Genomic DNA, 18,238 nt, shown 5'->3' with positions numbered 1-18,238 from the left:
TTTAACTGTGTGAAGTTTGCAGCTCCGTCACCTCCTCCGGTATCTACGGTATTAGAAAAATACGTACGTAACCTAAATACCGTGAGTGTACAGAAAAGTGTTCCAAATATTTTTCATATAAACATGACAAAAAACTAGACAGAAAAATAAAGATGACAGAAAAAGAATCAATCAAAAACCATTTTATGTTTAAAAGTTATAAGAGTTTTGGTCCAAGGACCCATCTGTAATGAAACAGAAAACTTCCAGGGGGTTCTGCGGAAAAGTCCGAAAAACGGTTTGTTTAAAAGAAATGGCTGAGAGACTGGCAGGCGGGCTCCACCCGTCAGGTTTGAATTTTTAAACGAGGGAAACAGGGCGCGACGGCGCCCGAGAGGTGCGGTGGTCGCCGGCGGCGATCCACGGCGAGGCAAGGTGATCGGGGGTTACCTTCGTGATCAGTGCACCTTTCCGCGTCTATGAGTGGGGGTGGTGGTCGCCGACGAGCACTGTGTCGACGGCGGCCCTTGCTCCGGCGGACGGCGGTTCGGGCAGTCGTGGATCTCGCCGGAGGGAGCTGCGGGACTCAAATTGAAGTGGGGGTTAGCCTTCTGGAGGTGGTACGAGGCTACGGGCGAGAGTAGGGCGGCAGAGGAGTTCTCACGAGAGAGAACATTGTCGGAGCCTGAGGCGGACGAAGGTGGCCGGAGTTGAGGAAGAAGGGGCCCTCGAGGCTCTTCCAGTGGCTAGGCGGGGTCGGGTGAGGTGGTGGAGTTGTGCGGGGGCGAGAGCAAGCTCGGGGGGAGGGGCTATATATAGCCGGCCCGAGGCGGTTGCCGTGAACGGATAAGTCCGGCGGGCGATTACGGCGGTGCTGTGGGTGAACAGTCGGCTTAGGGGCTGGAGCATCGACTAGATGGAGCATTGGTGCCATTTCAGTGTCCAACTCAGCACGGGAGGGGTGGTTACGGCCTGTCCTCGACGGAACGGCCGCACGGCATCTCGGCGGCAGAGAATGCGCTCTGCGCGTGCCAGTCCACGGCGACGGTGCTGCATGCGTGCGCTGGCAAGGAGCTGGCCATGCGGAGCTCTCAAGAGGTTTGGGCGGCGCCGAACGGTGTTATGCCGCAGTGTTGCCCCCTGTCGGCCGTTGCAGTGGTTCTGCCGCCGCGGGACACGCCGGCGCAGGCGGGCTAGGGCGCCACCGACGCTAGGAAGGCGCCAAGCGCGCGTGTGGTGCTCCGGACAAGAGGGAGGGGCTGCGAGCAACGAGCCAAAAGCACAGTGGACATGTGACTGAAATTACTGACGGAGAAACGACACTAAATCTCAATTTTTACTGAAGATGAACAGAAATAGTGCATGCCAGGTGTTTGACAGAATATCTAGGCATGTAGGGATTTTACCTTGAGCTGATTTTTGGTGGAGTGGTCTCTCATTGCAGCTAGAGGTTGCCTAAATTTTGGTGGAATTTTTGGAGTGGAGATATGAATTTCACCAAATTTGGCAAATCTGGTCCAAACTTGCAGAGAGTGAAATTTAAAATTTTTGAAAATAAGAAGAGTATATCTTGATGGTTCTAGGTTGTGGGTACTAAGGACTGTCCAGGGTAGTTGGTTTGGGATCAAGAATCAAAGGCAGTAGGGTACTTGCTTTGCAAATCACCTAGGCTCAAAATAAAGGACAGAATTATTGTGGGAAAAGAAATAATTGGAATAAAATCCAAAAATGGATTTTATTAGTTTGGACAGAATGTTTGGGTTGAACCAAAGTGGAAGGAGGGGTTTTGGGGGAGTTTTACCATAAGAGGCATGGTAAACAAGAATGGGTCAAAATCAAATAAAAGCCCAAAACCAAAAAGGTTTTCTTTTTAGAAGAAACTAAATCCAAGAAAAGATTTTTGAGAGGGAAAACTTAGAAGAGGTTTTTTTAAGAAGGGTTTGAATGACCATCTTCAAACCAAGCAAGGCTCTTTCTGAAAACAAAAACCACAAAAAAATTTGGAGTGTCACAAGGACTCATGGGCATGAAGGTATTCTCTTTAATACTTTTTGTTCTGATGCATATAGCCAAGATACATGTAACACATTGCCTGCTCTATCATGGTTATGCTATCACATGCTTCTATATTTCATATTCACATGATTGCATACATGTAGGGGGAGCCTATGCTTGTTACATGTCTTTCCAAAGCTTTACTTGCTATTCCTTATATCTTTATCTAAAGCTTTGATGTATGTTGCCATCAATTACCAAAAAGGGGGAGATTGAAAGCACAAGTGCTCCCTAGGTGGTTTTGGTAATTAATGACAACATATCTCTTGTTGGACTAACACTTTTATCTAGTATGTTTCAGATAAGTTCAACAATGGAGTGGCATGGACTAAAGGATGTGGGAACTCCTTCAAGATGCTAAGGACAAAGGATTGGCTCAAGCTTCAAGCTCAAGACTCTTCATTTTACATTTTAGTGATCCAAGATCACATTGAGTCTATAGGAAAAGCCAATACTATCAAGGAGGTATGAGGTGTTGCTTAATGAGCCTCTTGCTTCAAAGTGCTTAGTGATATGCTCCAAATACCCCCAACTACTTTCCCACTTCCACACATATGTCCTAAACCTAAAGTCAAACTCGGCCCCACTGATTCTTTCTATCCGGTGCCACCGAGTTTGGATGTCTTAGCCACTGCCACAAACCCTAGGCAAATCGGTCTCACCGATAGGGATCTCGGTCTCACCAAGATGGGATTGTAATCTCTCTGTGTATGTCCATTATCAAAATCGGTCTTACCGAGTTTGAGTAATCGGTACTACCGAGATTACAATGCAAACTTCCTGGTTGAATCATTACCAAAATCGGTCCCACTGAGTTTGATAATCGGTCCAACCGAGTTTGCCTGACCAACTCTCTGGTTAGCTAATTACCAAAATCGGTCCTACCGAGTTTGTGTAATCGGTCTCACCGAGATTACGTTATGCCCTAACCCTAACCAAATCGGTCCTACCGAGTTGCATTCCGGTCCCACCAAAAACCTTAATGGTCACATTATTTTCTAAATCGTTCTGACCGAGTTTAACGATTCGGTCCCATCGAGTTTGGTAGATTGTGTGTAACGGTTAGATTTTGTGTGGAGGCTATATATACCCCTCCACCTCCTCTTCATTCCTGGAGAGAGCCATCAGACTGAACCTACACTTCCAGCATCCTATTTCTGAGAGAGAACTACCTACTCATGTGTTGAGGCCAAGATATTCCATTCCTACCATATGAATCTTGATCTCTAGCCTTCCCCAAGTTGCTTTCCACTCAAATCCTCTTTCCACCAGATCCAAATCCTATGAGAGAGAGTTGAGTGTTGGGGAGACTATCATTTGAAGCACAAGAGCAAGGAGTTCATCATCAACGCACCATTTGTTACTTCTTGGAGAGTGGTGTCTCCTAGATTGGCCATGGTGTCACTTGGGAGCCTCCGACAAGATTGTGGAGTTGAACCAAGGAGTTTGTAAGGGCAAGGAGATCGCCTACTTCGTGAAGATCTACCGCTAGTGAGGCAAGTCCTTCGTGGGTGACGGCCATGGTGGGATAAACAAGGTTGCTTCTTCGTGGACCCTTCGTGGGTGGAGCCCTCCATGGACTCGCGCAACCGTTACCCTTCGTGGGTTGAAGTCTCCATCAACATGGATGTACGATAGCACCACCTATCGGAACCACGCCAAAAACATCTGTGTCTCCAATTGCGTTTGAATCCTTCAATCCCTTCCCTTTACATTCTTGCAAGTTGCATGCTTTACTTTCCGCTGCTCATATACTCTTTGCATGCTTGCTTGCTATGTGTTGTGAATGTTAAACTTGTGCCTAAACTCCACTCAAACTTTAAAGAAACTTAAAAGCTGCAACTTTGGTACTTAGTGTCTAATCACCCCCCCCCCCCTCTAGACACCTCTTCTCAAGGTCCTACAAGTGGTATCAGAGCATTCGTCTCCATTGCCTTGGTTTAATCACCATTGGAGGAAGATGGATGAGTCTACTTTGGGGAGTCTTAGACATAGAGTGCCTATTCTTGATGGAGAGTATTTTCATGAGTGGAAAAATGAGATGCTTGTAATTTTCAATCAATATCATTTGAACAAGTACATTGCTAGTCCTTGTGCACCTCATGTTGACCCTATGCATCCAACCCATGATGACTCAATTGACATGGTTAGGAATCTTAGAACTGTTAATCTTATCACTAGAGGCTTGCCTAGAAACTTGATTATAAAACTGCCTACTCTTGAGTGTGCCTACACTATATGGAAATTTCTTGAGGAACGATTTCCTGATTATTCTTTGAAAAATCTTGATGAAATTCTTCATAAGTCTATTGCCTTGAGTAAGATGAATACTAGTGATCCTATGTTTGGTGATCGTCTATTTGAGCTTACAAATCTTATGCGTGCCAAAGGAAATGTTGGTATTATTAGTGATATTATTTCCGAAGCTATAAAAATTCATAGACAAGATCATTGTCAAACTCACTCTAACGAATCACCCTCTCTAGGATTTGATCCACCACATGACGATGTTGAACATGGATACTATGACGAGGATGATGATAGTGATTTCGATCTTGATGATGCAATGAGACATTTTGGTCTTATGGCAAATCTTCGGGGATATATGTCAGGAGGAAAGGAATGGGTTCTTGATAGTGGATGTACCGATCACATGACCGGAGATAAAGACATGTTTCATGAGCTTGCTGATAATGATAGTCCTCGAAAGTATGTCACTTCCGGTGACAACTCAAAGGGTAAGGTGGTTGGCCTTGGTAATGTGGCCATCTCACATGATAGCTCCATACAAAATGTCATGCTCGTTGAATCTCTTGGATATAACTTACTTTCAGTATCTAGACTTGCTGACTTTGGTTTCAATGTCTTATTTACTGAAGTTGATTGCCAAGTGTTTCGTCGAGACAATCATAAAATGGTCTTTACCGGCATACGTAGAGGTGATCTTTACATTGTTGATTTCACTAAAAAGGCTCAACCTAAAACTTGCTTCATTGCTAAATCCTCAAAAGGCTGGTTATGGCATAGACGATTAGGTCATGTTGGTATGCGAAACCTTGACAAGCTTATTAAGGGGAATCATATCCTTGGACTTAATGATGTCATATTTGATAAGAATAGACTTTGTAGTGCTTGTCAAGCAGGTAAACAGGTTGGAGGAAGGCATCCCGTGAAGAACATCATGACCACAAAGAGGCCACTCGAGCTACTTCACATGGATCTCTTTCGTCCCAACTCTTACAAGAGTCTCGGTGGAAATTCTTTTGGTCTAGTTATAGTTGATGATTTTTCCAAATTTACGTGGGTGTTCTTTCTCGATGATAAATCGCAGGTGCAAAAGATCTTCAAAAACTTCGCTAGGAAGGCCCAAAATCAATTTGAAGTGAAGATCAAGAAGGTTCGCAGCGACAACGAAACGGAGTTCAAGAACGCAAATGTGGACACCTTTCTTGACGAAGAAGGGATTTCACACGAGTTGTCGGCTACGTACACACCTCAACAAAATGGAGTTGTTGAGAGGAAGAACCGGACGTTCATCGAAATGGCGAGAACGATGCTTGATGAGTACAAGACGCCGAAGCACTTTTGGGCAGAAGCGGTTGAGACAGCTTGTCATGCAACAAATCGCTTGTATCTTCACAAGCTACTCGGCAAGACGGCATACGAGCTACTCACCGGTAACAAACCCCAAGTTGGATACTTTCGACTATTCGGCTCAAAGTGCTACATTCTTGATAAGCATCGTCGTTCTAAATTTGCTCCTATGTCTCATGAAGGTTTCCTACTAGGTTATGGCTCAAACTCTCACACTTACCGTGTCCACAACAATTTCACCCGAAAGGTTGAAGAGACGGTAGATGTGAAGTTTGATGAATCTAACGGCTCGCAAGTAGAGTAATTGCCAATTGATGTAGGAGACAAAGATCCTTCGGAAGCAATCCAAGACTTGTCTTAGCAAGGTCCGTCCAACGGAGGTGAAGGAGAGTACCTCGTCTGTCCAAGTGGAAGCTTCTACTTCATGACAAGGTGAACCGAGAGTTGATACGGAAGCATCCACAAGTGGGACACACCAAGATGAAGAAAACGAGGAAGTGCATCAAGATGAACGTCAACAACCTCCTTCTCCACCACGACAAGAGAACGACAACGCCAACAATGAAGAAGGCCAAGAAGAAGAACAAGATGAAGAAGATGTTCAACGAAGACCCAAGCAAAAGCTTTCATAAGTTCGAGCAAGAATTGCCAAAGACCATACCATAGAGCAAATCTACAATGATATTCAAATTGGGAGAATCACTCGCTCTAAAACTCGTTTAGCTAACTTTTTGTGAAAACTATTCTTTCATCTCTAGCATTGAACCTATGAAGGTCGAAGAAGCATTGGAAGATCCGGATTGGATAAATGCTATGCATGAAGATCTACACAACTTTGAGAGGAACCAGGTTTGGACATTGGTTGAGAAGCCCGACAACAACCACAACATCATTGGTACCAAATGGGTGCTTCGCAACAAGCAAGATGAAGATGGACAAGTAGTTCGCAACAAAGCACGTCTCGTCGCCCAAGGCTACACGCAAGTCAAAGGTATGGACTATGGTGAGACTTACGCCCCCGTTGCTAGACTTGAGTCCATTCGCATCTTACTTGCCTATGCTAATCACCATGATATCACCTTGTACCAAATGGACATTAAAAGTGCTTTTCTAAATGGTGAAATAGAGGAGGAAGTTTATGTGAAACAACCTCCTGGCTTTGTCAATCCTAAGAAACCCAATCATGTTTACAAACTTCACAAAGCTCTTTATGGACTTAAACAAGCTCCTAGAGCATGGTATAAATGCTTGACCAAGTTCCTTATTGAAAAAGGCTTTGAAATTGAGAAAATTGATTCTACTCTTTTTACTAAAAGGGTTAATGGTGAACTCTTTGTGTGCCAAATTTATGTTGATGATATTATATTTGGTTCAACTAACCCTCATTTTAGTGAAAAGTTTGGGAAGTTAATGTCAGAGAAGTTTGAGATGTCTATGATGAGTGAACTCAAATTCTTTCTTGGTTTGCAAATCAAGCAAACTAAGGAAGGTACTTTTGTCTCGCAAACAAAGTACACCAAGGACTTATTCAAGAAGTTCAATATGCAAGAATGCAAAGGTATGACTACACCCATGCCTACTAGTGGACATCTTGATTTGACCAAAGATGGTGAAGCGGTTGATCAAAAGGTTTATCGCTCTATGATTGGTTCATTGTTATATCTATGTGCTTCACGTCCCGATATTATGCTAAGTGTGTGCATGTGTGCATGATATCAAGCTGCTCCTAAAGAATGTCATCTTAAGGCCGTGAAAAGGATAGTGAGATACTTAATTCATACACCAAATTTGGGCATTTGGTATCCTAAGAGGGCCTCTTTCGATCTTGTTGGCTATTCCGACTCGGACTATGCCGGAGACAAGGTTGATAGAAAGTCCACTTCGGGTACTTGTCAATTTCTTGGTAGATCTCTTGTGTCTTGGTCCTCCAAGAAACAAAACTCGGTATCCTTATCCACCGCCGAAGCTGAATATATTGCCGCTGGTTCATGTTGTGCTCAATTACTTTGGATGACCCAAACTCTTAAAGATTATGGGATATATGTGAGACATGTTCCATTGCTTTGTGATAATGAAAGTGCTATCAAAATTGGTCATAATCCTATGCAACTTTCTCGAACTAAGCATATTGAAGTTTGTCATCATTTCATTCGAGATCATGTTGCTAAGGGTGACATTGATCTTAAGCATGTTCGCACCGAAAAGCAATTAGCGGATATATTCACTAAACCTCTTGATGAGAAAGTGTTTTGCAGGTTAAGAGGAGAATTGAACATCATTGATGCTTCAAACTTGGAGTAGAAACTCCATTGGATACATGCAAGACATGAGCTTATGACTAATCCTTGATATTTCTCTTATGATGAAAAACTTATGTCTTGGATATATTTGTATCTTGCATGTTATCTAACCCATGTAGGTACTTGGTTGAATCAAATTCCATGAGATTGTAATCTACTCATATCTTGAGCAATCTCTACATCACCAAGTCTCTACACAAAGGTGGTTGAAGACAAGGAAGCACGAAACCATTCAAACATATCCTTTGTCAAATTCTATGTTGAGCTTCATGATTGTCATTTTTGGATACACAAGTGCTCTTCCTTGCAAGAACTAACCCATGTAGGTAGATGGACTCAAATTCCAAGTGGTGCTCCAAATTCTTGATGAGCTACATCAACCTTGAGCAACCCACGCAAGTTCAACTACATGGACAACACCACCAACCAAGGTATGTTATTCCATCTTAGATAAGCTTTACTCCGAGTCATGAGTTAAAGCAACTCGACAAGATGTGAATACATCAAGATGCTTAAACGAAAAATGGCAACCCCATTTTGAGCGTAAACAATGAGTATGGCCTATGATCAAGTGATCTCACTTGACTCCTAAGTCAATATACTCTAACATAGGTGACTTTGTCGCCGACCATCTCTAGATGAAGTTCTCCTGTGTTCTTTTCTGAGTTTTTGCATTTCTCTCATGCATATGTGTTTCCCCTTTCAAAAAAAACTTCATCTAGATTTCTTTCTGTTTTCTCTGCATTTTCTGCATCTAATTCCTTGCAAATCTTTGTGAGATCTTTCTAGTCTAGTGAGCTGAGGTGACAAGTGTTTTCTCTGCGATGAACTCGGTTACACTGATTTGTTATTTTCGGTCCAACCGAAAACTCTCGGTACCACCGAAGCATACCACTCGGTGCCACCGATTTCACAACAGGAAAAAACAGTTTGCCACTTATTCTGAGTTTCTTCTAATCCAGCTCCACTCAATGAATCTTGTCCTCTACAAGCATCACATTTTTATCATTGCTTTATGTTGTGACTCATGGATCAAACCCATTCACGACAACTTCCAGAGGGAGAGAGAGAGAGAGATTACATCTTTATCAAGCCCTTCTTGGAAATTGATGTCAAAGGGGGAGAGAGAGATCGCATCAAAGCTTATCACTTAGAGAGAGAGATCACATCAGAGAAGGAGAGAGAGATCCTTTAGGGGGAGAGAGAGATCTCCAGGGGGAGAGAATACTAGTAGAAAGTATCTCTCAAGGATCCTGGATGCTTGGTGTTCAAGAGGAGAGATGCCACATGTCTTCTTGAGGGGAAAGACATGTTCATATGTGCTTATTTGCATTAGCTTGCATTAGCTCTGTTCATTCATATCTTTCAGCTCTGATTTTCTGTTCCCTATCTTCTCCCAATATCCCATGCTAGATTCAGGGGGAGCAAGACATCTAAGGGAAAGAAATCATTCAAATTCATTGCATATCTTTACTCTTGGGGACATGTCTAATCCAATGTGGTACTCAGTACTCACTCTCTACATGTCATCCCAGTCTTGGTATTCTTGTGGTTTCCTCTGTTTGCTCTGGCTAGTAGATGCATCTGTGTTATCTAACCTTGTTTTCACAGGTTCATTCCATCCTAAGCCAACTCAAGACCACAAGGTAAGTATATGCATCACAATCATGTGTATGAGGAATTCTTGCTGATGTACATACTGTTTGCAAGAAGGACTCATGGGCATGAAGGTATTCTCTTTAATACTTTTTGCTCTGATGCATATAGCCAAGATACATGTAACACATTGCCTGCTCTATCATGGTTATGCTATCACATGCTTCTCTATTCTATATTCACATGATTGCATACATGTAGGGGGAGCCTATGCTTGTTACATGTCTTTCCAAAGCTTTACTTGCTATTCTTTATATCTTTATCTAAAGCTTTGATGTATGTTGCCATCAATTACCAAAAAGGGGGAGATTGAAAGCACAAGTGCTCCCTAGGTGGTTTTGGTAATTAATGACAACATATCTCTTGTTGGACTAACACTTTTATCTAGTATGTTTCAGATAAGTTCAACAATGGAGTGGCATGGACTAAAGGATGTGGGAACTCCTTCAAGATGCTAAGGACAAAGGATTGGCTCAAGCTTCAAGCTCAAGACTCTTCATTTTACATTTTAGTGATCCAAGATCACATTGAGTCTATAGGAAAAGCCAATACTATCAAGGAGGGATGAGGTGTTGCTTAATGAGCCTCTTGCTTCAAGTGCTTAGTGATATGCTCCAAATACCCTCAACTACTTTCCCACTTCCACACATATGTCCTAAACCTAAAGTCAAACTCGGCCCCACTAATTCTTTCTATCCAGTGCCACCGAGTTTGGATGTCTTAGCCACTGCCACAAACCCTAGGCAAATCGGTCTCACCGATAGGGATCTCGGTCTCACCGAGATGGGATTGTAATCTCTCTGTGTATGTCCATTATCAAAATCGATCTTACCGAGTTTGAGTAATCGGTACTACCGAGATTACAATGCAAACTTCCTGGTTGACTCATTACCAAAATCGGTCCCACCGAGTTTGATAATCGGTCCAACCGAGTTTGCCTGACCAACTCTCTGGTTAGCTAATTACCAAAATCGGTCCTACCGAGTTTGTGTAATCGGTCTCACCGAGATTAGGTTATGCCCTAACCCTAACCAAATCGGTCCTACCGAGTTGCATTCCGGTCCCACCAAAAACCTTAACGGTCACATTATTTTCTAAATCAGTCTGACCGAGTTTAACGATTCGGGCCCATCGAGTTTGGTAGATTGTGTGTAACGGTTAGATTTTGTGTGGAGGCTATATATACCCCTCCACCTCCTCTTCATTCCTGGAGAGAGCCATCAGACTGAACCTACACTTCCAGCATCCTATTTCTGAGAGAGAACTACCTACTCATGTGTTGAGGCCAAGATATTCCATTCCTACCATATGAATCTTGATCTCTAGCCTTCCCCAAGTTGCTTTCCACTCAAACCCTCTTTCCACCAGATCCAAATCCTATGAGAGAGAGTTGAGTGTTGGGGAGACTATCATTTGAAGCACAAGAGCAAAGAGTTCATCATCAACGCACCATTTGTTACTTCTTGGAGAGTGGTGTCTCCTAGATTGGCTAGGTGTCACTTGGGAGCCTCCGACAAGATTATGGAGTTGAACCAAGGAGTTTGTAAGGGCAAGGAGATCGCCTACTTCATGAAGATCTACCGCTAGTGAGGCAAGTCCTTCTTGGGCGACGGCCATGGTGGGATAGACAAGGTTGCTTCTTCGTGGACCCTTCGTGGGTGGAGCCCTCCGTGGACTCGCGCAACCGTTACCCTTCGTGGGTTGAAGTCTCCATTAACGTGGATGTATGATAGCACCACCTATCGGAAGCACGCCAAAAACATCTGTGTCTCCAATTGCGTTTGAATCCTCCAATCCCTTCCCTTTACATTCTTGCAAGTTGCATGCTTTACTTTCCGCTGCTCATATACTCTTTGCATGCTTGCTTGCTATATGTTGTGAATGCTAAACTTGTGCCTAAACTCCACTTAAATTATAAGAAAAGTTAAAAACTGCAACTTTGGTACTTAGTGTCTAATCCCCCCCCCTCTAGACACCTCTTCTCAAGGTCCTACACCTACTTATTCGGCTTATATGCCTGGATCGAAATATTACTTGGGAGCTCCTTGTTAAATGAACAGAGCTTTGTTGTCCCTTGTAATAGGCATGGACTCTAGGTGTATTCACCAAAAATTCGGATTATCCTGCCTTTGTATGCTTGCCACTCCGACCAGGTAATCCTGGAATGACTCGTCGGACTCTTGACAGTCAATCTTATAAAGACCCTGAACTTGTCAAAGTTAAAACGACGATTGGTGTGAGGCCCGGCTTACAGGTTTGAATTAAGGAGTAACTTAGTGGCTATGTGGCCCTTGAATAGTACTTGATATTGAGGCTTGGCAGCCTTTGAATGCCTTGTTTTATCTGGTTTATTTTTGACTTTGCATCTTTTTTGTGATTTCTGTTTGTACCATATTGATATATGGTTGAAAAGTGATTAGGGCCATGCTTCCTTGATCTTTATGGTTCATATTTGAATATATCCGGTGTTTTGCTAACCCAGGCCTGGCTTTGGATGCTAAGTCTCTAGTATGTGATGATTATGTGCTTAGAGCTCTGCGCTCTTAAGTTTTAGGATGATACCCTTTGCTGCCCATGGTGTGTTAAGCCGGCAGTATGAATAAATTGCACAGGGCACTGTGCTTTGAGTCTTTAGGTTGTTACCCTTACTGCATGTGGTGTGGTAAGCCGGCAGTATGAACAAATATCACATGTATGATATTTATTTTTTATGATTATATGAGGTTTTGATAAACTGTCCCTGGTTATGGATGATATAGTCACCATTGGATTTGTTATGGGGCATTGTGACCCGCCCTGGGGTACAACTGCCAGGGCACATGTTATCTGCTTATGTGCAGGAAATATGATAACTATGATCTGTATAATCTGATGATATTATGAAGCATAAGTGCCAGATCTTCAAACATCAGATCGGCGGTTCAAAAGTGTTATGCAAATCAACATGCACAATGGCATGGTAGATCATTCTTTTCAAACTAGCCTATTAAAAGCCACCGGATGGCCAAAAATAATAAGTGTTTGAGGCGCAAAGTATCCCAAGCTACAGATGATAAGCCGGCCCTTGAATTAATGGTCTTGACCTTGGCGGGTAGAGGAATCTGGGTCATCTTGCACCGGCTCATCTCCTTCTTCTTCACCCATTGACTGGAAGTCAGAGGTGGCCCAATTGATCCCAGTCAAAGCTTTGAACATAGCTTCATCATCAATAAGTGTTGACGGGTCAATATCAGGGGCGAAGGTGTGCTGACAAATTGGTGGAATAAGATCTTGGGCTTCATGAATCGGTGCATTCACCTTCTTGTTCTCAGCATCATAAACCGCTTGGTAATGGGACAGGTCCATGTCTTCAGCTAGTTTGCTTGCTAATGGGCGCATTTCCCTTGATATTGCAGCAAAGTCATCAGCATTGAAGGGAGACCCGTCCTCCTTTACACTTGGGCAGCCATTGGACAAATCTTCTGGATCAAGGATCAATATCTGCTTGCCACGCCTTTGCCTGGGTTAAGGCAGTAATGGCGCCGACTCTAGTAGCTGATCGCTTCAGATCCTCAACCTGCTGGGGCAGCGACAACTTTTCCAGCATGTCTTTGATGAGGGTTGGCGGTTGTTTTTATGAGAAGTAGTAGAAATAGCTTGTTGCACACCAGTATTCAATTGCTCTATAAGAGTATAGGCGGCTTTCAGCTTCATGCGGATATCTGAGCCAAGATGGGCAATTCTGGAGCCTGCATTACCAAATAAATTGATAAGCGAGATGAATGATTATTCAACTGCATTTATGGTAATAGATTGAGATAAGGTTTCTTACCAAAGATAGCGACGGTCATGGTGTGAATTTGATGCTTTAAGCCGGAAAGCTCTTCAGCCACCGGCTTAAGGGCCATTTCTGCTTCCTCCGCTCTCTTCAACAGAGTTGTTTTCTCAGTTTCCCAGCTTGTCCAATCAGCCTTGAAGTCCTTTTTAACCTTCTCCATCTCTTCCAAGGTGGTTGTCAGTTCTGATTTGGCCTTGGAAGTTTCAGATTGTTGAGACTTGATATTTTCCTGAAGGTCGGCGACTTGGGATTCTTTTGCATTAAGTTCAGCTTTTAGTATGCAAACAACAGGCGCTATTATAATCATTTTGTTCAAAGTCCCAAGAACAATACAAGTATTTCACTTGGCACTTGGGGGTTAATGCACATTGCTCTTTTTGAAGACAACTCTATGATGACCCGGTTATATTACTATGGCTATGGTTGACTCATGAGGGATACATACTTGGATTTTAGTGACAATTATGGTGATAAGTCCCGGCTAATCCATGTTGATTAAGCCGGCCCTTGGGGGCTATAGGTGCAAAGTTGCTCACTGTTATTCGAAGTCCCGGCTTATCCATGCTGATTAAGCCGGCCCTTGGGGGCTACAGGTGCAAAGTTGCTCACTACTATTCGAAGTCCCGACTTATCTTGACAGTTTAAGCCGGCCCTTAGGGGCTACTTGTTTTGATCTACATATCTATAATACTATCTCAAGTCTATAGTACATTCAATTCTATCATATCCAGTAGACTTGGCAGCTGATAGAAGTACATTTATATGAAGAAGGCTGTAGCATTTACCTCAAAGCGCTCCTTCATTAGATTAACTAAGCCGGCTTCAAAGTCGTGGCTTGTGTGCAGATGGTTCAGATACCCAGAGTGGATCTCTTGAGCGCTATATTGGGCATAGATCTCTAGATTCACCGAACATTTTCCTTTGTCAGAAAAGGATAATTCTTCTTTAGCACTGTGCTTTGACAAGACAGTGGGGTTGCCTGATGACGTGTAACCAAGCCTAGGTATGATAACATCATCAACCTTTGCTTCAGTAGGCTTGATTTGACTTGGTGGCTTGATAGTGGCCGGGTCAACATCCATATGATGACATCCATAGTGGCCGGGTCAACATCCATGTGACTTGGTGACATTGTGTTCTTCTGGTGACGGCTCATCAACTGTGGCCTCAGCAGCTTGGAGGGAAGTCTCTGTTGGCTGCTTCTCCGGTTCATTAAAATTTCCAGTTGTTTTGTTCACCTTCAATTTCTTACTGGGCTTTGCCATGGCTTTGGAAATGAGGTACAAGACGAGTTAATACAGCAATTGGGTACATGATTGAAAGCAGAGATTTAACATTCTTACCCAGGCAAAGTTTTGAAGACTGGGACGTGAGTTCCCGTTGAGTCGCCAGAGGAGGAATGAGATGTTCCCTGGTAATTTGAGTCGGAAGGATTAAGAGGTAGTCAAAAAAGATCCGCCTTGGGATAAGCTAAGTCAAAAATTGGTGAAACCTCTGGACGATGCTTGCAAGGGGCTGGTGTGTTCGGTAAGTCGGAGGAAAGGATCCCGCCTCCGCTGTTCCGGGTTGTGCGACGAGCTTCATGTTGCTTCTTCTTCAAAATAAAGTTGGGATCCAAATAAGCTAAAGGATGAGAAAACCTTACTTTCCGTCTTGCTTGTCGATTTTTCTGTTTTGGTAAAGGTTCTGAGCTAGAGGAAAGAACAATTACCTCTTCATCACCCACACGGCTGGCTTCCGCGTCATCCTGGTAATAGTCGTTGCCAATGAGATGTACAAAAAATGAGCCAAGAGAATCAAGTTCTACCTCTGACTCATCATCATCATCATCATCGTCATCCAAGTTAAGTAACTCAGAGGGGTCGGTCTTCTTGTTGGCAGGCTTTTTAGCCTTGTTCTTTGTCCGGATCTTCTTGGCCGGCTTATCTTGCAGCTTCTTCTTCCAAAAAGAAGAATCAGCCTGTGGAAGTCAGACGATTAAAAGAGGACAGTTTAAATGAAAACATGATTCAACTGAAAAGTTATGTGCAAAACTTGCAGCTGGCGGTTTGTTGAGAGTGCAGAAAGGATTAAGTCCGGCTTTGCTGCAATCTGCCAAGCTCTTGTTCAATAAAGCCTTGGTCGCATCATTGATATCTCCAAGATGGGCTCGTCTGTGAATTCAGTCTGCCGGTTCAGGTAATAGAATTCCCTGGACAGTTTGACAGTGGGTTCTTGTTGAAGATAAACCTCGCAAAAACTTGGAAGTTGCAGATGTTGGAAACAGAATTGGGCCCAATATCTTGAGGATGGAGCTGAAAAAAGTGTAGCACGTCGCGGAAGAATTTTGAACCGGGCGGGGTAAACCTCCGAATCATATGATCAGTAAAAACAATCACTTCGCCCTCCTTGGGTTCAGGAGGATTTTTAGTGCATGGGATCCTCTAGTGGATGACATCTTTTTGGCTAAGACGCTTGTCTACACAAAATTGTTCAAATCCTCCTCGGTGACTCGGGAGGCTACCCAGTTGCATGAAGTGATGGTCTTAGTCATTGTTGGGGATGAAGGCCTAAAAAGAAAATATTGCCGGTTTAAGATTATATTGTCAAGCCGGCTGTATATTCAAAGGTAAGAACTATAAATATGCAGTGTGTTAAGCCGAAGGATAGTGTTGAGTTATGCAGAGATACCTATTGGCAGCTTAAAAGGGGACTAATGGTATCTGGCGGGTTATGGTTTATCAGTTAAGCCGCCCACACAGCTATTAGTGTTCAGATCTATGAGTGAAGGATTGCTAAGTGTTGGACAAACAGTTTTCACAGATTGGTATTATAATTTTGGATCTACAACATTTCAGATAATGAAGAAAAATTCCAATCCTAAGCTGGCGGCAGCGGGACAGTTCATGTGCTCAGATGAGATCACCTATGGAGGGGAGATATTCATATATTAAAAATGAGTGCTAAACTGCTACCGCACAAGTTTGGCACCATATTCAAATCAAAAACTACACGATCTAAGGAGGAACAGTGAAGAACAGATATGAAGTCCGATGAACTTGAGCAAACCCTAATGGAGATCTGCTGTGAGAAAAGAGGAGAACTTACTGGGGTTGATGGACAGCGAAGGCGTGCCGCGGTGCTCTGGTTCGTTCAGGTCGATGCAGCGGCCAGAGTTGGGGCAGTTCATGAGGTCGACGACGGCGGAGCTCGGGCGTGTGTGGTGTTGCGAGGAAGAGGATGAAGACGAGGAGGCAAGGAAAAAATGAAAAGGAACCTTGTCCCTATTTATAAGGCAGTGGATAGATGGCATGCGCGGGAATCAAGGAGGCCAAAAATTATGTGACAGCATAGATGCCTCGATTTTCGGGAGGTTCATTAAATATGAAGATATATTGAGATTTGGGCCTCGTGCGATATTAATGCAAGATGACGTCATGGCGGGTTAACACAATTCTGTGAGTTGATGTCATGGCGGGTTATAAGATTTCATAAAGATTGACGATGAAGATTTTTTCTAAGTCAAGTATTGAAGATTGATATGAACATGTTCACATCAACCTGGGGCCTAATGTTGGGGATATAACTATTAGATATGACCCTCCTAGGAGGGGCCGGGTCATACCCCTGGTGGTTCATGATGCGAAGGCCCAAGAAGATGTTGAAGATGGTGGTCCATAAAGCAAGCTTACTGAAGGCCCAAGACCCGGAGGCGACTTGAGGCCCATGGGTATAAACCGCCATATGTTTAACTTGTATGTTAAGGAAAGCTTAGTTTGGTCACCGAGCCGGACAGGTTGCCGGCCGGGACTCTGTAAGCCGTCGGGCATCAACCTGTGTATATAAAGGGGTGAACCGGCGGTGGGTTAAGGAAAGAAACAACAAGTCGAGAACTAGGTCAAGCGTATTCGCTCCCTGGTAATCAAAACTCAAGCAATACAACCTAAAGTAGGAGTAGGCCTTTACCTCATTGAGAGGGGCCGAACCTAGGTAAAACTCTCTGTGTCCTTTGTCCCATTTAACCCTTTCAAGCTAACTATGCTGTGATGGCTCCACAACTAAGTCATTTTGTTAGGGCATCTGTCGCGTTAATTCCATGACAAGAGCCTATCAAGTTGAGCCCCAAGCTCCATTTATTCTACACTATCAGCAGCAGTCAAACCATATGTCTCACAATGCTTGTCAATATTATCATATTTTCTTAAAATATCTTTCTTAAGCTCTCTGTACCAAGCATTCATATTTCTATTCCACCCTTTTAATTTTGGTCTAAGACTTCTTAATTTTGTGTGCCATTTTTCCAAACTAGAAATTTTGGATCATGTACTATTACAAATTTTAATTGCCAGCTCGTTGAGCCCTCTCTAAGGAACTAAGAGTTTTCAAGTCTGAAGTCGGGGTAAGTTTTAACTACATCACTAGTGTCCAACAATAATGGAAAATGGTTAGATTTTTCCCTAATCAAGGCAGAAACCTCAGTCAGGGGATAATTCTCGTCCCAATCAACACTACATAAGACTCTATCCAATTTTTCAAAGGAGGGTTGGGGTAAATTATGTCCCCAAGTATATTTCCTACCATGCATATCAATTTCTCTCACACCAGCCTGCTCAATATATAATGGCATCAAATTGGAAACTCCAGTGACCTGGTGTACCAGGTTTATTTTTTTAAGAAGCTTTCTAACAATGTTAAAATCCCCTCCTATCAGGATGAGGTTTACACTATCCTGAAAAACCCTAGACAGCTCTGCAAGGAATTTAACTTTTCCAACAGGTTGAGCATCACCATAAACTACTACTAGATCCCACAAGAACTTATTTTTGACATCTTGAACTATCATTTTAATGAAGCATTC

This window comes from Triticum aestivum, chromosome 6B, assembly GCF_018294505.1.
Source record: "Triticum aestivum cultivar Chinese Spring chromosome 6B, IWGSC CS RefSeq v2.1, whole genome shotgun sequence".
Taxonomy (NCBI): domain Eukaryota; kingdom Viridiplantae; phylum Streptophyta; class Magnoliopsida; order Poales; family Poaceae; genus Triticum; species Triticum aestivum.
The sequence above is the reverse complement of the archived record's forward strand: the minus strand, read 5'-3'. Positions refer to the sequence as shown.